At 34.4% G+C, this 25,092-nt stretch overlaps 1 pseudogene; it reads right to left on the reverse strand.

The window, feature by feature from the left end:
• LOC129927699 (dynein axonemal heavy chain 6-like) overlaps positions 1-25,092 on the reverse strand; it is an 81,146-nt pseudogene that overhangs the window by 10,641 nt on the left and 45,413 nt on the right.

The following is a 25,092-nucleotide window of genomic DNA, read 5'->3' on the forward strand; positions in this document are numbered from 1 at the left end:
ATTGCTTTTCTATTCCTTTTCATTGTTCAGATTGTAAGGTTTTCTTTGCTGGAGGTGGTAATGGCAATAAGCACTATACTACTACTGGAATGACATGGGAGCAAATGAAGAAAGCTGCTCAGAACCAAGTTTGGTGGAGAGGTGTGGTTGTGGCCCTATGCTCCCCTGGGAGTGCACAGGATTAAGTCAAATAAGTCCTCAACTACAGCATTCATTTTCGTGACTGAAGGATTATATATATATATATATATATATATATTACTATGAATAAAGATAGGACAAAAGCAATTAAGAAAACTACATGACAAATGTAGAGAGTATAGATTCCCTATTCATCATGAACTGCCAGGTTTCTTTAATCCACTTAGTTTGCAATCTTAGGTACCCTACCCTGATTAAGTGTTGCCTGAAAAAGTATTTTGAGCACTGGTGCTAGCTCGTGGCTTAGTTCTTTAAATTAAGCTAATATGAGTTTTCTTTGCCTCAACTCTTTTCTTCTGACCCACACATAAGTCAGCTCTGCAAAGATCTCTATCTGCAGCTGGGCAGATTAGACCAGATCTGACCATATTTGACAACAGAGTCAACAAAAAAAAGTTAGCTGTGATATTCATACTCTCCTGCCTTGACTACTGCAATCCCATGCTAGCAGGTAGGTATACAGGACAACATCATCATTCAGCTAGAGCAGGGGTTCTCAACCTGTGGGACGCGACCCCCTTGGGGGTCGATTGACAATTTGCCAGGGGTCGCCTAAGACCATCGAAAATATAGATTGTTTTTTTCTATTCTTCTATTGCTGTGTGTGTGTGTGTGTTAGGGGGGGTCGCGTTAGAGTGGGGGATTCTAAAAGGGGTCGCCGACCTTAAAAGGTTGAAAACCGCTGAGCTAGAGCAAATTCAGAACAATGCTGCATGAATGGTCCTATAAAAAACAAGAAGTGATTCTGCTACTGCTCTCTTGTGTACACTCCATTGAATGCAAGAATTGACTACAAAACTAAGAATGTCCTTTTACTTTAGTGAACTGATCACTCCATATGTTAGAGAGAGAGCCCTGCAGTCCATGGACTCAATGTGACATGTTTCTCACTAAAAAGTTACAGTTTGTGGGCCTTTTCAGTGCTTGTCTAAAGGTTTCGAACTCACTCCAAATTGATCTCAGACAAACAGCTTGCTTCACTACTACATTCAAGAAGAACATTAAGACCTATCTGTTCAAAACTTTTTTTTTAGATTAATGGGTCATTTTAACACTTGAGTTTATGTCTGTTATGTAATAGCTTTAATAGTATCTAAAAAAACAAAAAAAATTGAATGGGTCCTTACACTAAAAGATAATATTTCAGTTCTTAACATTACTCTTACTGTAATATTATGGTTCTACACTCTAACTGTAATATCCCAGTTCTACAGTCTTAACATGACTCTTACTGTAATATTCCAGCCTAATGGTCCAAATTTTTTCCTCTCAAGAATAACAGCATGAAAAAAACAAATGCCAAAAATGATCTTCCTCCAGTCCATTCCCAGAGCTGTTATAAAATTTTTTTTAAATTTATATAGAAACAATAACACAAGTTAAGTCAGTCATTATTATTACTAATCTTTAAAATGTCTTTTTTTTGTCATTTTTAAATTAAAAAATCAATCAACCTACACTATAATAACAAATATAACAAATATGGAAAAGCTCCAGACCTTTGTTAACAGATGCCTACGCCGCATATTAGGAATTATGTGGCCAGAAAAGATAACTGCTATCGATTTGTGGGCGAGAACTAGACAAAAGCCCATAGCCCAAGACATCACAAAACGAAAATGGAGCTGGATAGGACACACCCTGTGAAAACCAGCTACCAATGTTGCAAGGCAGGCACTTGACTGGAACCCACAAGGAAAGAGGAAAGTGGGCAGACCCAAGCAAACCTGGAAGAGGTCAGTCATCAGTGAAGCTGAGGGTACTGGAATGACATGGCAGCAGATTAAGAAAGCTGCTCAGAACCGAGTTCAGTGGAGAGGTGTGGCTGCGGCCCTATGCTCCCCTGGGAGTGCACAGGATTAAACCAACACTATAATAATCCATACACAATACATAGTGTAAATAACATTATTACTATTAACACAGAGGACTACATTATCATCTCTCAATACTATCATAGTGTTGGAATTTATTGTTAATTATTAAACAATTTTCTAACAAAAACAAAAAAGTCTTACGGTGGTCTTCAAAAAATGAAGTTGACATATCTATGAATGCCCTTCTTAGATTGGCTCTAATGCCCTTAGGTGGCTCATTAGTGACTATGACACTATTCTGAAGAACACTGACAGGGAAATGTTTGGCAGGCATTGAAGACAGATAAGAGTCTAAAGTTACTGTGTAAAAGTGAACTGGTCTCCTGGATATTTTTTATAATGTCTTCCATGGCATTCATCCATGAAGCGGCTAAATGGCAATTCTAAAAAGAATTTTTCAGTTAAATTTAAACTAAATGTTTTGGTTTAAATAACTTTTTAAAGCAAAAAATGTTAAGTCTTTTAAAATTAATACAATCAAATTTTTAATTAATATATTTATAAATCTGGGGAAAAAAAATCTATGTTTATACAAAAATAACAAACATTGGTTTCTGTTTAGTCAATGGCTAGGAGAGATTATAATATAACAGTTACCTATATACTTTTTGAAAATGACAATAGGAAAGGTCTAAGAAAAAAAAAAGCTAGCTTCTGTTCCTTACCTGTACAAAAACCCATTCACCAAATTTGGTTGCATTCTTGATCATTTTATCTGCCACTGGACCTTGACCTTGGCCAAGTGAAATTGATTTCACACTATAAGTGAATAGTTAAAATAAGGAATCAAACCTACAAATTACTTTCTAAATGTGATGAGGATTTAATAAAAACAACCACAATGTAATTAAGCAATAACTAATCATCCATAAATAAAATTTAGGAAATGTCATGTCTTTCGTTAGCTCTAATAATAACATAATAATTAAATTTCCCTCAGGAGAAATTCAGAGAGAGACAGACCCCTTTACATCGTTTTCGTTGATCTTACTAAAGCCTTTGATATGGTCAGCAGAAGTGGCCTTTTCAAACTCCTAAGGATAATAGGTTGCCCTCCCAAACTACTGAAGTTCATTGAGTGCTTTCATGAGGAAACGAAATGTACTGTCAATTCAATGGAGCCCAATCAACACCTTTTGAGGTGAGCAGTGGTGTCAAGCAGGAATGTGTGCTTGCACCTACTCTGTTCGGCATATTCTTCTCCTGTCTACTGCATCATGCGTACAACGACATCAACGAAGGTGTGTTTCTCCATACAAGATCCTCTGGAAAACTATTTAATGTATCAAGGCTGCGGGCAAAAACCAAGGTTAGGAAGCTACTTATCAGGGAACTCCTGTATGTTGATGATGCAGCTATTGTGGCTGATTCTGATATTCAGCTTCAATTCCTAGTTGACAAACTATCTGCTGCTAGCCAGTTAGGCTTAAACATTAGTCAAAGTAAGACTAAGATACTAGTCCAGAACACAAATACTGCACCTCAAGTAAACATTAATGGCCAACCACTAGAAATTGTGGATCACTTTTGCTATCTCAGCTCCATCATATCCAACAATACTCTACTGGATAAAGACATTAACAACAGGATAGCCAAAGCAATGGCCACCATGTCACAGTTGCAGAAAAGAGTGTGGGACAACATATTGCTGACTAACAATACTAAAGCCCTAGTCTACTGGACCTGTGTGGTTGAGCACCTTGCTATACGGAAGTGAAACTTGGTCAACTTACTCATGGCAGAAAAAAAGCTGAATGTCTTCCACCTCCGATGCCTAAGGCGGATCTTTAAAATAAGGTGGCAAGATAGGATAACCAATAAGGAAGTGCTACAAAGAGCAGGATGCCAGGACATGCGCTCTGTTATCAGCAGCGGCTGGCTTGGCCACGTTCGTAGAATGCCAGTAGATCGACTTCCACAAGATATTCTGTATAGTGATCTAATAGAAGGCATGAGAGCCGCTGGTCGCCCACTTTTACGTTATATGGATGTATGCAAACGCGACATGAAGTTCTTCAAAATCGACACTAGCAGCTTGGAAAAAGTAGCTTTGGATAGATCTACAAGAAGAGTGAGCATAAAGGAAGGGTCTCGGATTGCAGATGCCATACACTACAGAAGCAGAAAGAATGGTGATAATGCAATGGCGCCTGGTGATCACATATGCCCAACCTGCGATCACAGCTGTATATCAAGGATTGGCCTCTTTAGTCACACAAGATGTTGCAAAGGGAAAAGATCGTCTCTCCTGACGTAAAATGCCACAGAAATTTCCCTTAGCCAGCTTGCTCCAAATTAAAAGTTATACAAAGAAGAATTTATCAAATATATAATTAAACTGTATAAAGATAAAACAAATAAAAAATTGATAGGTTTCAAATAAGTAACACTTCTATCCTTCTGTTGGTATTTATATTGTATCATCAGAGGGATAACATACCATCAGAACTTTTAAAATACAATGGCTCAAATATAACAAAATTTTTAGGACAATCTGACAGAAAATATGGGATTAAAAAAAATATTGCCACAAGAATAAAACCAAATTTTTTTTTATTCCACTGCTCCAGAAAGAAAACTTGAGACAATAAAAAAACAAACAAACTATAGAACGATAAAGTCTAATAGTTATCCAAGCAAAATAATGCTGAAAATAATTTCAACAGACTCAAAAGTTGAGGAGGTCCTTTGCAAAGGTAGAAGCATTCTTGAACATATATGTAACATTAGACTGTTAAAGGAGAAAATGTCTTTAACAGCTAAATAAACTGGTACACGACTTCACAGATTTAAAAAAAAAACGTTTGACTGGTTTTGGCATCATGGTATGTGGTAAGTGATGGGGGAGTTCAGCTTGGATAAAAACATTATCAATAATATCGAAGCCCTACACCCTAAGGTAAACAGCTCAATACTTCTGAACAACAAAGTTGGAGAAAGTTTTAGGACATCCATTGGAGTGAGGTAAGGATGCATTATCTCTCCAGCTCTTATTAACATATTTCTGAAGCATATTATGATGGAAACTCAAGAAGGATTTACTCCTACTTGACCATATGGGCAGCCTTTGTCCATCTCGGGTTTGAAGAGGATATAGACCTCATTGGGGAAATTTCAGACCAGGTACAAGATATTACTTCAAAACTGTATACTAGAGCAGTCTGCATGGAAATCAGTGCTGATAAATTCAAAATACTAGTTTGTGCTGGAGATATAATGAGATGTTGAGGATGTTGGGGTACAGTCGAACGAACTAACATTAGAAGAAGTTGACTCATTTAAATACCTATGGTCAAACATTGGAAGAGATGGACTTCAAATCAATAAGAAATAAAAACCCTTTTAAGCTTGGCAGTTGCTGTCATAAGCAATCTAGAGAATCTGGAAAAGTAACAGCTGCATTCTTCCCTAGTGGTCTCTGAACCCCCACATGGTTGTGTAAGTTGGATACTGAACACAGAAAGAAAAAATTCAAATAAATGCTACAGAAAAATGCTGGGTTTTTACTCTTACAAGTCAACACTCTGGATGACAAAAAAAGGAGGAACTTCTCAAGTCTATAATGTGAAAAGACAAAGCTGAGCTGTTTCAGTCATATGGGTAAATTTGAGGAGATTACAGAAACTCTTGGAAAATGAGGAAGCAGGGGGAACACTGTAATAAGAAACTCTCAGTCTAACTAGAGTTAGAGCCTTGACTTTGTGAATGAGATGATGTAGATCTACTTGTATTAAAAGCTAGTGTTGCAAAGAAATCTAGTTCCCTATGTTGTTTCGTTTAAAACTTAATTTTCAAGAACTAACTGATATGAAAGGGCAGCAGACTGACACCAGACAAAAAAGATGTCACAAAAATGGCAGCAGTTTCTCCATGTAAGCTTTATGTTTCTCTTTTCCATAACAATCATATTTAAATTCCCATAGAATTTAGCTTAATTTAAAGAAGACATTTATGGTAGAAAACTAATTTAATGAATATATTTATTGAAAAATGTCTGTGTTTACTTTTCATGAACTCCCATATCTTTAGCAAAACGTAGAAATGATGTCATTGGATCTGATCCTGGAGAAAGAACGAAGACCAGTGGAGTAGTCTAAGACATACTTTCATAAAGTTCTGGCAATGTGACAGGAGGACTTTCAACAAATTGTTTCCCTAAACATTCAGAAACAAACTCTGTCACTGCAAATGTTGTCTAGGATAAAAACAGAATTGACATAATATAAAAGTTAACAATAAATCCAAAAAGGATATAATTAATTTTTATTCACATAAAACCCAAGAAAAATATCTTTGTTGAAAAAAATTTACACACAGTGCTTTATAGTTAGAAGATTATTTTGATCCTAACTGCTACTTTTTTCTATCATTTTTAATGGATCAACAATCTCAATAGCCCCAAGATATCTATTAGCATTGAAGGATAACCCTAGCATCAATTTAGATTAATCTAGATCTAGATCTATTCAATTAGTCTTTCTACCTCAACATTAAGTTAATTCATGTTACAGAGAATATCAACTCCTTTTAAACATTTGAACATTGTGAGTGTAAGCATTATTTTTAATTCATCATATTGTAAAAAGCCAGAATGAGCCTTTAACTGGGAAGAAGTTTGGTTAGCAGGCCATAGATCTAGATTATCCATTTGACTGCCCTAACCCAGGGATCTAAGATGTGATGTGATTTTACAGAGAACCTGTGCCGCAGAACATAGATCTAATATTTAAACTATGACCATGGTAAGAAAACTTAAGGCTATGGCGCAAGATCCTTTGATCCCCTTTGCCAGTTTCACAGTTAGAATAGTAGGTCTATGTACTGGTTTGTAAGACGTGAGTGTGATGCTCTTTCTTGGGCACACAACAAAACTTTTAATTGAAAACTCACCCTTTCCTCACGGAAAACTTTAACAAACATTAATTTTTGAAACGCTGTCAGGCAATCATTCCAATTTCCATTAACTCTATCTGGAAGAGGCAGATCACCATCGTTATATTCAGGGGGATCCAAGACAGCGTAGAGAAAGCGCTCCGGAGGAGGATTTGCTTGAACCTAAAGTTTTTGATATAAAAAAAATCATGCTTTCTCAGTTATAATCTATACAATTTTAAAACGCAAAAACTTTCACAAGCTTCTTGCATTCATAACATTGTAAAACCTAGACCTAAAGGCCCAAGTCAAGCTGAATATAAAATACATCCTTGTTAATAAAATGAGCCTTTTAAAAAAATTTTAACAGTTATTGTAAAGAAAAACACTTTTTTTCTCTTGCCTCCTGGAGTCGAAATACACTGAATGACTACACAACACACATCTCTAATATTTGCTGAACACATTCTTATGGAAAGTTACAAGCACACGTTAACATAACAACAACAACTGATACATTAAATCATTTTCATAACATTCACCCCATACCCCCTCCGGTTCAAATTGTGCCTAGGATTTACAAGGAAAGAACTAAACTAACCATACACCAAAATAATTGTTATCTTGTTCATTTTCTTTATTTCCAACAGTTATTGTATAAACTTTATGTCCATTGCTTACATAGATTGATAAATCATTATGTAAAATGGGAATACCCACTAGAGAAAGTGAAATAAAAAACTTTATGTTTGTCACAAGGCACTATTGTTTTGTTATTGTCACAAGCACTACAATTTTTGTGTGAAAGATGCCAACTCACTTAATTGTTCCTAGTTGGAGGCTCAAATTTACACTCTTGAATTTAAAGGTTTATGTCTGCATCTTCTGCCTGTTGTTCCTTATGTCTGTATCTTCAAGGTGTTTTTCTTATGTCTGCATTTTCTGCTAATTGTTTCTTGTCTTAATCTTCATGCTTGTTTCTTTTGTCTGCAAGCTTGCTGGTTGTTTGTTAAGTCTGAATTTTTGTGGGCGTCTCCTTAATCTGCATCTTCTGCTTTTGTTTTTTTTTTTTTTATGTTTGCACTTTTGTGGTTGTTTTTTCATCAGGTAACTGGCTTGATCAATAAAATGCATTTTGACCTCATGAATATTATCATCATAAGGTTCAACAAAAGCTGTTGCATTTTTGGTGCAAAGATAGCAACTATCTGCTCTTAATTTTACGATCTTCATTTGGTCCATTTGTTCAGCTTTTTAAGATAGTAATAGAGTTTCGTGAGTTTGTGGTCAGGAAATCCTGATATGAAGCTAAGAACTAACCAACCCAATAAATGTGACTGGACTTGCAATCTGAGTCTAATTCAGTAACACTGGAACTAAAGTACAGAGAGCTGTACACAGTATACATTAATGATTTCAACGACAGATTTTTATTATAGGTTCATCCAAATGTGTTCAGACTAATGTGAATTCTTTATGACCATAAGAAATATAGTGCTTATTTTGATTGTTCATTGCTTTATGTGTATTGGCTCACCAGGCTATATACTATTACAGAAAATGTGTTTGGCTAGCATTACAGAGTAAACAGAAGGGGTAGCAAGAGACTCTTGGGCACAGGATTAAAACAATGAATCTAGAATGACAAAACTAAATTTAGTCATCCTGTACGGAGGCCCCATCAGTTTCTTTATCAAATTGCAATATACTGCAGACAATTTAAAAATTATAATCACAGAATTAATGGGAAATAAAAGTAAGAATTCAAAACATTAAAACACATTTTGTTTTTAAGAGATTGGTAATGAGCCTGGGCTCACGGAACCCATTTGTGCCATGGTTACTATGCCACAAACTGTAAAATATTTTGTATAATTTAGAACCACAATAAAACAATTTAATATATGACAAGTGATTAAGGCATATTTCTCATTCTAAATGCTAGGACAAATTCTTAAAAGTGCTATTTATTTCCTATGCCTGAAATGGGTTGCCTGAATCAGCCAGAAAAACAATGCCTTTGCAGAGTTAAGTCTCTCATTATTATGTACAAATAGATTAAAGAGACAGATTTCAAAGAATGAAATGATCTTTATTGAAGATATGTCCTAATTATTAAGATATGTAGCCTTCAGTTTGATTGAGACTGATTGTTTTAATATTTTTTTATATGGGTAATGCATTTTGTTATCGTTATCATTACCTCAGGGCCTTCATCCAGTCTTATCCATACAGGTGTTTTATCCAAATCATAATGGATGTAACGGAAGTTTTCAAATGTGTCACTCATCTCGCAGGCCATTTTCCAAACATTTAATGGAAGCCACGTTGTGTTTTCTGGTTTGGGGACATTTTGCTGTAGAAAATGTAATGGCTTTTAATTACAATAAAAGAAAAAAAGTTTTTATTTTGATAGAAGTTGTGTGTTCTATAATTGTTTAACCTTCCTCTTTCAATGAGATTCTAAATAATCCATAAATATGTCAAGTTGTCAGTGGTGACAAAGTGTGTTGATTCTCAATGGTTATATAAATTTAAACTCTCAAATCTAATTGATTTGAATAAGCTACAATCTTTAAGATGTACAGAAAATTCTGTGGCATTCAGCATTTTACATCTGTTAAAACTTATAATCTTCCCTTTGTAACTTCTCTTCTGTCTTTTCTGCATAAAGAGGCTAATCATCGATACACAGCCACGGTCACAGAAAATCACTACTCCATACAAGTGTACTATTATTTAAAACTTTTTATTCCTAATGTATATAATAAAATGATAACATATTTATATATCTCTAGGATCTCTAGAAAGTCATTTCATTTCTGTGAAGGCATTTCCTAAAATAAATGAAGTTGAAATAAGAGAAGAAGAGAAATATTAATCAAAATGTCTAGTACCTTCTCTATACCTCCAATAGGTCCACGGAGAAAAAAATTCCACTCCAAGGGAGTTATTTCCCTTTCAGTTTTCATAATCTCTGAGCAAAGCAAAAATGAAAATACAAGCTTGTGTTTTTCAAAGAGACCTCTGAAAGAAAATCAAAGCAACCACTAGAGGAATATCTCATTTCACATGTCACATTAATCTGTAAGTAAGATCAAAGTTAATTTAGCTAATGAATTCTTTAAGATTTACAATATAAATAATGGGTACTTGACATTAGCTAAGAACACCCTTGTTAACCATCAGTAATAGAAACAGATGACCTTTGCATTATCTGCATCTGAAGGATGTGAAAGGGGACCAAGCATACTACAAAATAAAGCATGACCCACAAAACCATATACTAGAGGCACTATGAGATACATTTGATTATTTTATGGCCTCCTTCAGTTATGAAACAACTATTGGTCTCATGTAATTGAGATGAATACATAGGCTATGATTGGAACCATGTCACACATGGAGCAGTCCTCCCCCCCTTCCCCTTGCAACCAGCTGATCTATCCAAATGAAGGTTAATGCCAATAAAGTTAAGGAGTAAATTTTATCGGCATCGCAGACTCTGCCAGGGTGTAGCACTGTAAGCTGCCCAAGGGTCACTGGCTCTTGATTTTTCTTCAGGGTTGACTCCTGAAAACTTTCCCCATGTTTGGATATAGCTGCAATGAGTAGAGATTTGAATTAGAGTTTTCCTTCTCCTAGGTGGGTAGCCAGCAAGCTAAGGAGCCCCTTCCTGCCTGAAGATTACTTGTTAAAGCACCAGTGCTCTTCTTTACAGATAACTGTTCAAGCCGGATCCAATATCTGAGTTGGACTAGTTGTCATAGGCTAGTTGAGACGCATGCCTTTGGAAGCATTTTATAGGCAGTGGAGTGCTTATTTGCATAACACCAATTCCAGTAATGTCAATATTACTGAAACCATGAGACACAATGCAGGTAACAATACAAGAATTACCTAGAAACATTCTTGTAAATACATACTGTAGTCTCTTCTAAGCAAATGTCCAGTCGTGTTTGAAGGTCATCGGACTTCTCACTGGTTGAGATTGTATTGTTAAATAGCTGAATAAAATTTTAAAATAATAAAATGGTTAAGATGTTTCTGACTGAATCCTAAGCATTTGAAACATTGGAAAAATAAAGGCTAAAATTCAAATTAAACTCAGACATGATTGCCTAACTTTGGACTGGACCAATTTTCCTTTCAGACAATCAGATGATGGGGAGGGAGATTTTTTTTTTTTTTTTAAATTTTATTAGTAATGTGGGTGTAGGGGAGAAAACTACTCTATTCTAGCATCATTTCATTTGTCAAATTTGTTTCAGATTTTCTAAAAAATAAACCAAACTAATTTCTACACCATACTCATACAGATGGCTCCTTGGTCCTTTTACTACTGTCTTGTCCTGTTTTCGAACCCTACCAATTTATTACAGAGGCACAGATGACAAAAATGTTGACACCTTGTAATTAATTCTTTTAATCACAAAGAAACAATGGATTTTACAGAAGAATCCCATCTAGCCTTGTCAAGAACCATAGCTGCAGTGCTAAAATTTGTTGCAGGTTAGCGTCATTGTCATCTAATATACCATCTAGCAAAGCATTCATGGATAATAAAGGTTATTATTATTATCGGCTTACAGGGGTAATGTTTAAAGTGGTTCTGCCCATCAGCAACACAATACACAAAGAAGCTAAACATTTTAAAATGAATTTTCTAAATTAGTTAATAATGACACTGTATCTCAAACTTTAACTGTAAATAATGGATATTTTGGATAAGACATATACTGATTGTCAAAGAATATGAGAAAAAAACACATGTGCTTATAAATGAGTAAATTATCTGTTTTTAATTGTTATGACTATCTATTTGGCTGCCTGGAAACACTGGACTCAGATTGCCGGGTACTTTATCAACTCTAATAAACTATGTCAAATACTGTACAGTTGGAAGTTTGAAAGACTGCACAAGCGCTTCACTGTAGAGAACCTTACAAAAAGGTACTGCTCTACTTAATTGAATCATACTAGACTATCTGTTTTGTCCTGAACTCATACTGGACTCTACCAGACTATCTTGACTCTGCCACCTCTACTCTTTATAAAGGGCCCCTGAAGGCCTACTAGGAAATTACAGAATGTCCCCAGACCTTTTTTAGACAAATCACATGACCACATCACAACCTATTTTCAAGTAGAGTGTCCCTGAAGGGCCGTCCCTCATCCCTGTTCACTGCTAGCAGTAAGCTGGCTTCTGTCACCTGTGTGAGCGTGTCATATGCACATCTAACCTTACCCACATCAATAAGTTCATTTATAACAATATCATTTTTAAATACTTGTGTATATTAAGTAAATATGGGTAAAGTTTAAAATTTATATTTATACATGGGCCCACTGCAATTTGAAAGAGATCAACTTTGGGTACTAAGATCAATACTTATTGGTTTAAGAATGTAAAGTACACATACTAATGTGATGATTTTATGGCTTATCTATTCCTTTACCTGTTTAAAATACTTGAGAGAGAATTGATACATGGGATCTACTTCCCCCATGTCAGACACCACAAAGTACATAACAGAACCCCTCTCAGCAACACAGCGATATTTCTCCCGGGCTACACTGATCTTTTCTTCTGTTGTCTCGGATTCAGCAAGTCTTTGTTTGATAACTGCTGAGGTGACCTGTCAAGAAACAATTCAATGTAAGTCTTTGATAACTGCTGAGGTGACCTGTCAAGAAACCATTCAATATTTTTCTTTAAGTTGATCAGAAATACACTGTTACACTGTTACTTGATGTTTTTACTTTAAATTGGCAACTAAAAAACAATTTTTTCCCAATAGCTGTAAAATTTATAGGAGGACACCCTCATGATATAATTTTCTGGTAATATTGTCAGACCCATTTTAATCTTATTAGAATTTTGTTTAACCTTATGCACATTGTTTTTTCTTGAACCAAGTCTAACAAAACATAATGGTATTTTTTCTATTTGATTTCTAGTCTTCTACATCTTTGTTTTCTAAATCACATTATAATTATATGATCATTATTATATATTAAACTCTGCTACTGGAATTATAAAAAAAAATATTTTAGTGCTGTGTTACTTCTGCAGAGAGATATAAGGAATGAGAGATCCTCAAGATGTACTTGGGACATTTGAATGATGCTTTAATGGTTATAAACACCCACATTACCAATGGAAACAAGTGAAACTCTCACACTTCAAGGCCTATGTGATACTTGCCTTAGAATCATTCAATGTATTGATAAGTTCTTCATTGTCCAATATATTTCCTTCCGATTCAAAAAGTAACCAGAATTTTATCTTCAATAGATTTCAGCTGGTTCTTATCAGCATTGATTCTCATGATGAGTTCATTTCTTTGTTCTTCCAAGTCTGGTCTCTCTAAACTGACAACATCACTACAACCAATAGAAAGAAAAACAACCTTTTCATGTCTGACCTATTAAATGTAACTAGTTGAAATTTTTACTGCTCCTAGTTAAAAATTAGTCTATTTAAAAACAGATTGTATTCCCAAAAAAATTATATATTTTCATAATCAAAACAATAAAACAACATTTACATAAAAGTAGATTTTATAGTAGTAATAAAAATTGTAATGTATTTAGTTTAACCAATCTTATTTTTTTAAAAATCTTTTTAATAATTTGACTGGTTAATTTAGTCTTGAAAGAATGCTTTGGATGTTAAGCCAGAGCTAAAATAAAATGTATGTAACAAGAAAAAAAAAAATAGATGCGAAAGAAATTTTCAACCTAAGAAGTTGATCTTCAAGGCCTTTCTTGGTGACTGTGAAATTGATAACTGTTACTTTGATGCAGACTTCTGGCAAGTAATGTGGATTAGACAGTTTGGTGGTCATATAGAAGCGAAAGTTTCGATCATAGTCTATATCGCTATCCCCCAAGCGAATCAACACACGCCCACCCTGAAAAAGACAACGAAAAAAAAGATTAAAAAGTAATTTTTATTAAATCAGAATGTTGGCCTAAAACTCTATACATTGGGTATCACTTTGAAAATTTAGTTTTTAACTGCAAGTTCTATCCTTCCAATTTCCTTTTAAGCTCATTCATGACAAATTCAATTATAATTTCACTCATGTTGATTTTATTTATAATAATCTCATTCATTACTAGTTGATTCATCATGATTCTATTTATGGTCATTTCATTTATTATAATATTATTCATGCTAAAATTTGTCCTTATTATTTAATTGATGGGAGTCAGGTAGTGTGATATGCTGGCTGGACTGTTGTTCGGATGGTCTCAATAGTACCAGATTCATAACCTACAGTTCAGCGAGAGGTTTGGTTAGGATGAAATTACCATCAAATCTGAAGGAACATGTGAAATATTTTACATGTGAATAGACTTCATTACTTTTAGAAATATTACAAGATAAACTAACTTTTGTTTTAATTTTAAAGATTACATCCAAATAGCTGTTCATTGAATATTTCCTGTAAACATGAGACACGAGCTAAGTAAAAGTAAAGTTGCCCCTTTCAGACCTTGCTATCTATGGGGCAGATGATGTTAAGGTCATCTGTTTCTATGGCCAACAGTTAACAAGCAGGGTGTTATGTGGCCAGTACAACGACCAACCGCCTTTACATTCCACAACTAAAGTCGGGTACCCATTAGAGTTGGGTGGACTCAGGGGCAAATGAACTCCATCTTATATTTTCTTATAATTCCAATAAAATCTATTGTGAGCCTAAACATAAAACTTAGTTCATTCCCTTAGAAAAGGAAAGAAAAATTATCATAAATCAGCCCATAACATAGTTATAATGAGAATGATATTCGAGAATGTTTAAAATATCATTATCTAGATTTCAATCTACAAAGGAATATGGTAAGCAGACAAGATAGGATAAGATGATCTGTTCTCTGCTATAATATAACAAGTAGGCTCTGACCAGAAAATAATTTTCTAATTGGAAATACGTTATGACTACATATACTCTATTAAAAAAAAAATAGGAACATTCCAAGACAACCACTAAGGAGACCAGATACAACACTAAGAAATTCATTGAAAGCATTGGCAAATGGGGATGGGGGAGGCATTCCATAAAATCATCCTTAACCTTTTATGTATTATCATTTTAGCCTCGCATTTTTTCATTCACAGTTACCTACAACACTATACTATTTATTTTTGTACAAAATATATTTTGATAACTTCAGCAACCAAGATTAGTGTTCTAAAAGATTACAGTAACATTTTTTTTCCTCTCTGTTCAACAATACATTTGCATCTAACACTCTGCATTAACACTGTTCTGGGCATCTCTTTGAGAATCCTGGGATTAAAGCAAGCAATAGCTTTACTTCACAAATACCTAATTAGGAACACCAAAAAACTCAAAATTTTTGAATCTACTCTTATAGAGAAACATGTTAAGTCCTTAGAAATGAAGCATTTTCATAATGTCAAATTTGATAAAAGTGACCTTACTTATAAATATATAACTGAAAAAAGTCAATAAGGTTACATAAAAGGTTCAAATACCTAAAGGAGTTTAAAGCTTGATATGTTACTTGTCATGTAAAGCACTTTAGTTATAGATGGAGAAATGAATTGAATGTTGCACTGACCAAACCCTCAAAACATATTGGAGTCCAAGGGTAGATTACATAAAGTTGTAACAAGTCAGGAGACATTACTCCATCATTAAACCTTTTTGCTTTTACAAACACAGCTTTTACACACACAGAGAAAATTTTGGTATACAATAAAGTGTTTAAATGTTTAGATGTAATAGAAAAATGTTACCTGTATAAAGGTTTGTTTTAACAAGACAGGTTCTAGTGCTGGATCCAAAGCTTCACCAACATCCTCCATCAAAACAGGTAAACCTGCTCTTATGCAAGCTTCCAGTGTTCTCAGAAAGTTGGAATTTGATAATTTAATAATTTTAAGCTTATTTAGAGCCTCTCTATTTCTGATCCATCTGTTGGCCTGAAAGAAGTGTCAACAATAATACTCAGCTTTAATCAATACAAGTACATACTAGAAACATTATTTGTTTACTTAGAAACTTTACCTGTTCTTGTGGGTCAATCATCAAAGGCCACCTGCGACCTTTAGTTACAAGAACAGCGTTTTCAATTGACACAGCATCTCTTGGCAGACCGTCAGCATTCCATTGTCGAATTTCCTATATATCTGCCAAGACTGACACAAGAGTCATATTTTCTGTTGCAGGTATTTGAAGATCAATCAATCGTTTAGTCCAACCTGTAGAAAAGTTTTTGTATCCAAATTATTAAATACATTCAAATGTCTTATAATGAACCTAAGTATTCATGCTAGATACATCAGAGTATTTCAGTCATATCAATTGGTCGTTGTGGTAATATTTAGGTTATGTTATGCTACTTTCTTAAAAATGTTCTTTCTTAATATAAATATTTCTAAAAGTTTTTAACAAATAATTAAATGTGAGAAATACAAGATACAGTTAAGTTAATAATAGTAAAGTAAAGTTCCACTTTCAGACCTTGTGGTCTATAGGGCAGATGATGTAAAGGTCATCTGATTCTGTGGCCTACAGTTAACGAGGGTGTCATGTGGCCAGCTCAACGACCAACCGCCTTTACTTTTCCCCAACTAATGTCAGGTACCCATTAGAGCTGGGTGGACTCAGAGGCGCCCAAGGATCCTGAAATTAAATATCCCAGTCTTCACTAGGATTCAAACCCCGGACAACGGTTAGGAAGTCAAGCCCTTTACCGCTCAGCCACCGCGCCTTCTAAGTTAATAATAATTGAAGTAAAATATTTTGTTTCTAACTACTAAATCATATATCTGAGAGTAAAGCATAACTAAATAATGAAAAATCAAGCTAGACCTAGTAATATTTTCAAGAGTTATGAGAACAAGAAGTTTGTATAATTTGATGTTTGGCCAGGAAGGTATACAGTCTCAAATGATCAATTCAAAAGCAGAAAGCAGGAGGTTTGGACTAGAAAGTAGATTATCTTTATCTTTGAAGGAACATCCGTAAAATGTAAAACATTTTATAAACATTTTTTAGAAACAGCCTTCACCATTTTCAAAACCTAATTCATTTTGTACTTTTCATATTTTCTTATTGAGGATGATTAGTTGCCATGTATCAAGATTAATGGGCAATTAGGAAAACTTACAACTGAAATGAATAAAAAGCTGCTACAAAGGTCTAAAAAATTTATTTATGTATCCAACACAATACTTAAGCTAGTCAAAAAACAATCAGTTAATATGGTATAAGCAGACATTGCATTAATAAAGGTTTTGTTTTTTAAGTTTTGGACATTCATTCAGAAATTAAGATTATCATGTACCTATCTAAACTTCTTGAGAACCAAAGCAGACAGCAGTGGGAAGGGTTCAAACTGATGACAGTCCTAAAGGCATACCACACAACCAGTTTTCTCTCTTAATGGTACTAGTTTTCAAGGGTGTCTGTATCTAAACATTTTAAAAGTACATTGTTTTTGATGTTTAGACTTACCTTCTACAAGTTTTTGCCTGTAAGTAGAAGTAAAGGCTCCATAGTAAGCTACACAAGCTGCTGCTATAAAAACATCTCCTACTACATTTTTCAACTGTACATCAAAGTTGGCAACACTTTCCTCCCAACGAACCTATAAGAAACATGATGTAGAAAGAGAACAAATACTATGGCCTCTTTCAGTTGCAAAATTACTATGGAAATGAGAAATGAGATGAATGCCTGGGCATTAGTTATGGTTGGAACAATGTAACCCAAACAGCTATTTTCCAATTTCTGAGCACAGCTGATGAATCCAAAGGAACAGCAAGTGCTGATACAGAATGCGAAATGCGGAGGCACAGGCTCTGCAAACTGCCTTAAGGTTGTCTGCTCCTTATTTTTCCTCAAGATAGACTCCCAAAGCCTTTCACATATTTGGGTATAGCCGCAAGGCAGCAGAGGTTTGAATTCAGTTTTCCTTCTCCTAGGTGGGTAGCCAACCAAGGCTAATGAGCCCCTTAAGCCTGAAGCTTACTGGTTTAGGCACTGGTTACACATTTTCCCCAGTTAGTGATAACAATTCTCCCATATCTAACATCTAACGGGTAGAGGCTGTTTGTCAGAGGCTATCTGAAAGCCATTGAAAGTATTTTTTAAGTAGTGGAGTGCTTATATCCATTACCACTTTTAACAACCTTGCAGAACAGAGAATAAATATTTCAAGGAGCAGAGAATAAATATTTCAAGGAGCAGAGAATAAATATTTCAAGGAGCAGAGAATAAATATTTCAAGGAGCAGAGAATAAATATTTCAAGGAGCAGAGAATAAATATTTCAATGATAAAGATGAGAACTAAATGAGTTTCTAGTAATGTCCCATCCTTATTTCAACATGAAATCATGAGATTGAGATGTTGTTTCAAAGATAGTTGAGCTATTGAAATGTATATTTTTTTAAAGTAGAAATATGAAAAAAAAAATCACACCAAAAAAGTGACAAAATCATTGTAGTCTCACACTTCTTTCTAAGACTGTGTGCCATGCATGTCTCATCTCCAGTATGGAAATATGGTTTTAGTGAATGAATGCACATATTTTCAAATCGTTAATTTATTCCTCAAGGTGATATTTTTGTTTGATCATTTCAATTTATCTTTGATATTATAAAAACTACGCCCAGTAGGCCAAGTCTGACTAAGAATCATATTTTAATGTTATAATAGTTCTCAGAGATTTTAAAATAACCTACTTGTTCATCAGCTAAGGCTGTTGTCAGTTTGGAAGAGCGTTTCAATCTGGCGGCAGTCACAGCCATGTTTCTTTCCATACTCTTGTCAAAGACAGCCTGAAGATTTTTAATTTGTTTCTCCACTTCAGCCAGTTGGTCTTGTTTAGCTTTGAGGACACTTAAAACCTCATTGAGAACGTCTTGAGCCTCAGCCAGTCTGACAAGGAAGAGATAATACATCTTGTAATAATAATATACCAACTATACATATACTTCTGTAATAATACTATATATATATATCCCATGTTCCACTGTCAAAGTGACATCATTATGATTTAGTACAAAGTTTACTAATTAATGACCACTAAAGTTGTATTAAAACAAGTCTAAGAAAACAAATATAATTGAATATTTTTTTACTTAGACCTAGAATGATTTAAAAAATAGCAACACTTTGACTGCTAATTATTTAATGCCTTGACTGCTAATTACTTACGCTTGTTTCTTTGGCTCAACTTGTTTAGCTACAGCAGAGTAAACATCAATTGCTCGAACCCATAGGACTAAAGTTTTACAAGCCTGGACGAAGAATAGATTTATCAAACAACATTCCATCATTACTCTGTGGTTATAACAATCTTCAAAACATTAAATCACAAATATTTTCAGGTAAGTAGTTAATGATTTAAGATGTACATTCACTATGAAACTTTTCCATAAACAATGTGATTACAAAATATAATGTCTACTAAAAAAAAAATAATAATGCATCTATAGACATTTTTTTCCACACCAAATACAGAAATTGTTTTTCTGCTTAGAAGACTGCTGGTTGGCAAATAAAAAAGAAGCAAAAAAACAAACAAAACAACATTCAATGAAAAGTGGAATTGTTTTGACATACTGTGGGCTTAACTTATTAGACAGATCATTTTATTAGTACAACATTTGTGGGTGAATGTTAGACTGTGTTACTCTTCAAGTCTCTGAACCAAATAAAAGAAATGATTTCACATTCACATTTTGTTGTGTAGTGACAGTTGTTTTTTTTAACACCAGATCTTCTGTAGAATATTAAACACATGACTAGCCTAGTTGATCTAATTTTAAACATCTATGTTAATCATCCCTCTTTGCTTATGATGCTTTCAATATAGACAGTATCATCTCTTTCTACTAGGTTTTCTCCTTGACGTTGTAGTGGTTTTTCTTGGTTTTATTTATTCTCAACACCTGAGTTTTCTTTTCATTGATTTTTAAACCAGTTTTCTCCACTTCTATAATGATCTTGTTTAATTTTATACGAGCATGTTGTAGTTTTTGGAGGCAGATATCATCTTGTGAAATCTAGATCCTCCATTTTTTTGTCCATTGAATGCATGTGTTGCCAGCTTTTTACCTTTTCATTATCCAGTCTAATGAGTTTTTAGAAATAATTTAATGATTTTTAGAAATTATTTAACAATTAAATTAGTTACCTTTGAAACTTTGGCTACAACGTCAGGTACAAAACTTGGCATGGATGTATATTTCCTGACTTTAGCCAGCTTGGCGGCTGGGACATTTTCTTTGTCATATTCATACATTTTTTTTAAGAAGTTTGTGTCTGCCAGCATGGCTTTACAACTCGCCCAGTCTGTCCTGAAAGACATTATTGCATATGCAATCAACATTTTAGTGCAATGAATTACTGAAGGTCACGGTCATTAGACGTTCACCAAGTATAAAACATTAATGTTTCGTTTGTTTATTCCACTTACTTGTTGCCTAAGAGTATGGCAACAGCTTTTAGAACTGTCTGAACAAGTTCTGGAGGTTTGGTAAATACTCGTATCTCAGCAATGTCATTTTTGTCTAGTGCTAACAAAGCCTGAAAGCGCAGAGTCATAACAGATCATTGTCATTCTTATTATAAAAACTAAAACAAATAAATTCCACTTATCTTACTCATGGTTAACCAGTAACACAGACTAAAAACGCAAAATACTTAGGTGTTATGATAAATGAAAAACTGCCATGGAATCCCCATATTGATTAAACTATCAAAAAAAATCAAACAAAGCATTAAGCATAACTAAAATGTTTGTTAAGCTCATAATAGAATATGCATCCTCTGTTTGGGACCCCTCAACTCAAGAAAACATTAAGAAACTGGAACAGACACAAAATAGAGCAGTGAGATTTATAACAAACAAATATTCACATTTGACTAGAGTAACACCTTTAGTAAAATCACTAAATTTAGAAAGCCTTCAGGATAGAAGATTCAAAAGTAAGGAATCAATTATACATAAAACATTGAATTAGAATCTTCAAATACAAAAACAAAACCTAATAAAATACTCAGAAAGACACAAAGGCATATTCCTCGTTCCATATGCTATGACAAATTTGTACAAATGCTCTTTCTTCCTCAGTGCTATTAGAGCTTGGAATGGGTTGCCTGATCTAGCCAGGAAAATCAGTGACTTAGCAGAATTTAGGTCATAGGTTAATACTCATGACTAAATGCATGACGCGTAGGATGTAGTCATCTTCTTACAAGACTGTCAATTATTTTCTTATAGAATGTCACAATTTAATTGAACTGAACAACCTAGAATAACTAACACTCTGTAAGGCAGTGTGGAACAACTAGGAATAACAGCCTGCCACTGCAGAGAGCCTACAGCTAAGCTGAGTAGATGAAGAAGATGAGAAAATGTGGTAGAGCTCATGAGTTTAATAAAATTAATTTATTGTTTCCCCAGCATTAAACTCTTCAGTGCTTTCCAGCAATCAACTCTTCTAGGGTGATAAGTTATCAATACTTCATATGCATAGTGGTTATGTGTAAATCTTTTCTGAGAGTTTCATTAGTTCACATATATATAGTTTTTTAAAGTTTAAATTTAACTTAACATTAGGTGTTTAAAATTTGAATGAAGTGGTTAATATGAAATTTAAAATTTATTTTATGTGTTTAAAATTTGAAAAAAAAAACAGCATAAAACAAGACAAATCTCAGAGACTTATAGCAAAGGCAAAAGTCAAATATGATTAAATCAGAGATCTGCTATTCACATATGGCTGCACTTTACTTCCCTCAAATATAGTGGGTCTTCAAAAGAGCTTGACCCTCTTCACTAAGGCAAAAACTTTGGCTTCAATATCAATGCAGCAAAGACAAAAGTTCTGTACCAACCTCCTCCCAATAAAATTGCCAAGAAACAAGACATTTTTAAAGATGGCCAGAAACTAGTAAGCGTAAAAATATTTGTCTATCTGGTAACTAAATGCCAGCCTATATGCTGAGGTAGACTTCCATGTTGCATGCCACAGTGCCTCAGACTTTAAAAACAAGTATGGTCAAGAAGACTAAGCACTTGTACAAAAATTAAAAATTGACAATACTGTAGTCCTTCTATGCTTCAGATTCCTGGACCTTATGTTCCAGTCACATCAAAAAGCTGAACTCTTACCATCTCTGATGTCTAAAAACTTAACCAGTTAAAAATGTTTGACTACATATGAGATTTTAAGATCTTTTGCCACAGCAAAAAGGTCAGAACTATGATGGGCTGAACATGTAGTTCTTTTGCCTGAAAATTGCCTCCCCAAATGACTTTTTATGTGGAGCTATGAGCTGGAAAGTGCTCCCAAGTGATATATAGGCAACTCTCAAGAGATCCCACAAAGAAAATGAAATTGACATTTATGACTATGAAATGCTATTTATTATTGCACCTCATGGCATGAAGCCGTGTATGGCAGTATTATGAGATTGAAGACAAGGAGATTATGGTCATCAGTAAAGAACATTCTCGCAAATTTTTTTTTTATCAAAGTGGGCAACTCTCAAGATACCCAACCTTTTCATGCCATGTGTGCGTCCAGTTTTTCAAATGAAGATAATCTTCCCTAGCAGTTTTTGAGTTAAAAGAAAATGAGATCATTTTTCAATGACAGAGAAGAAACTACTACCTTGTCATGTAATGACACTTTGTGAATGACAGAAGATTAAAAAGTAAAGTAATAATACATTCTTTCAAGGAAAACCAAGAAAATAATATACAAAACCATAACAAGACCAGCAGCAATGCGTGGAAGTGAGACCTGGACACTGACTAAGACATCTGAAAATTTAATTAATACTTGGGAACAAAAATTCTTAGGAAAATCTATGGTGCCATACAGGATGAAACTGGGTGGAGGACACACATTAACCAAGAGATATATCAATTATATGAAGACCCACCAATAGTGACCGAAATAAAAAAAGAACAGACTATGTTGGGCAGGTCACCTTGAAAGAATGTCAGATAACAGAGGAGAGAAAATCGTATACAGACAAAAAACAAAAGGCAGGCAACCCAAAGGCAGACCCTGAATGCGATGGATTGATGATGTGGAAGCAGATCTTAAACAGTTTGGGGTTAGAACGTGGAGACGAAGGGCCCAGGAGAGATCTGAATGGAAGGATGTGTTGAAACAGGCCAGGGCCCTCCATGGGATGGGATGGAATAATAATACATAAAACACTTAACCATAACTTATAAATACAAAAACACAACCTAATGAAATACTCCAAAAGACACAAAGATAAAGTAACAAGTAACATTTCTTATTCCATCTGGTAGGACAATTGGTACAAGTGTTTCTTCCCTATTGCTATTGGAGCAAGGAACATGTTGCCTGAATCAGCCAGGAAAATCAAGACTTAGGTGAGTTTAAGTCTGTTATTAACTTACATGACCAGATTAACAAATGGATATGCTTAATCTATAACTCTCTTCTGTTTAGAAAGAGTGTCTGTAATTTATAAAAATGTTTTACTTTCCAGCGCAGGTAGCGCCTCGTTCAATTCTCGCTGAGCATCATCTGCTATAGCCTGAGTTTCTTCAGCAGTTGTTTTCGCTTTGGCTTCATCGATAGCCACCTGTTTCTGAACCTGATTGATAAATTGAAAGAAAATGTTACCCATACATATTAAATATTTCATATTGATTAGAGGTTTGAAACAATCCACAGCAGCAATTTCTGAGCCTAATCAGAACAAAGTAATAGATAGATCAAAAGCAGCCTAGAATCTCATTAGTGCATTGAAATACTGATGGAGGTCTTATGTTCTTAAATGTTGACTGGTTTCTACATCAGATATTAACTTTAATAATCACTCAACTTTTAATTGTTATTATCAGTGAATTTTATTACACATCAATTGTTCAGGGAACAATACCAGGAAAAAGAAGAAAAGGCAAAGAAAGTGAATGGAAGACAACATCAAAGAGTGGACAAGCCCGTCACTGGAAGAGATTCTACTTAAGCAAAAGACAAAGGAAAATGGTCTACAGATCAAGTGTAGTGTCCCAACAGTTGAACAGGCTAAGGGATAAGTGAAGGTGATGTTTTCATGGTCTAGAGGTGCTGACTTTTCAGGTATTTGAAACAAGAACAGTAATTTTAATAGCCCTTGAATTTCAATATAATATACAAAAAAGCAGAGATTTGTTTTCTTCTTATTTCCTACAAATCAAACAATAAATAGTCCCAAACAAAGTCATAGGGCTTCAGACCTCAACTATAATTTATCTACATAATAGTGTCACCCCTTTTATATCTATTGATTGAATCAGGTACATTTGCATTTTGTTGTGTTAGGTACTATTCAGCCATAGCTTGTCCTTTCTTTTTTTAATTGCCAAAAACAGCCCTTAGTTCATCAAATCTTAAAATGTATCATTAAAAAGTACAATTAGTAAACATTAACCTATGTACAATTTTATTTTCTTAGCCACCACATTTAAAATACTATATTACTACTAAAAATCAGTAAGTTTAAAGTACAAATTATATTTTGATCCTAGCAATGGAATTGAGATGCTCCAGAAGGATCCTAGGCATCACATTCAAAGACCGCATCACAAACCAAGAAATCAGAGACAGGGTTACTGTAGCGATCGGAGCCCATGACGACCTGCTAACTATTGTGAAAAAACGAAAGCTTAAAACCTTTGGCCACATTACAAGATCTACAGGGCTCGCAAAGACCTTCCTTCAGGGAACAGTGCCAGGGTAAAGAAGAAGAGGCAGACAGAAAAAGCGATTAAAGAATGGACAGGCCTGCCATTGAGAGAGGTTCTAAACAAGGCAAAAAAAGGGAGGAATGGAGAAAGACGGTCGACAAATCTTGCTTGGTGCCCCAACTGTCCAACAAACTAAGGGATAAGGTAAAGGTATATTTTGACATGATTGTTTCTTTAAAGTAAACTTTATGAACATTCTGAGTTCTTTATTCAAGTTTTGTAATCCTATTTGAAATATAGTGATAATATAAAGTTCATTTCTGTCTCTCTTTGAACATATATACATATATTTTTTTTTCTAACCCTAAATAAGAATTTGACAGCAATCATCCTATACTTTCTTAATAATTACCAATACTACCATACCC

Source organism: Biomphalaria glabrata, chromosome 8 (assembly GCF_947242115.1).
Source record: "Biomphalaria glabrata chromosome 8, xgBioGlab47.1, whole genome shotgun sequence".
In the NCBI taxonomy this organism is placed as follows: Eukaryota; Metazoa; Mollusca; class Gastropoda; family Planorbidae; genus Biomphalaria; species Biomphalaria glabrata.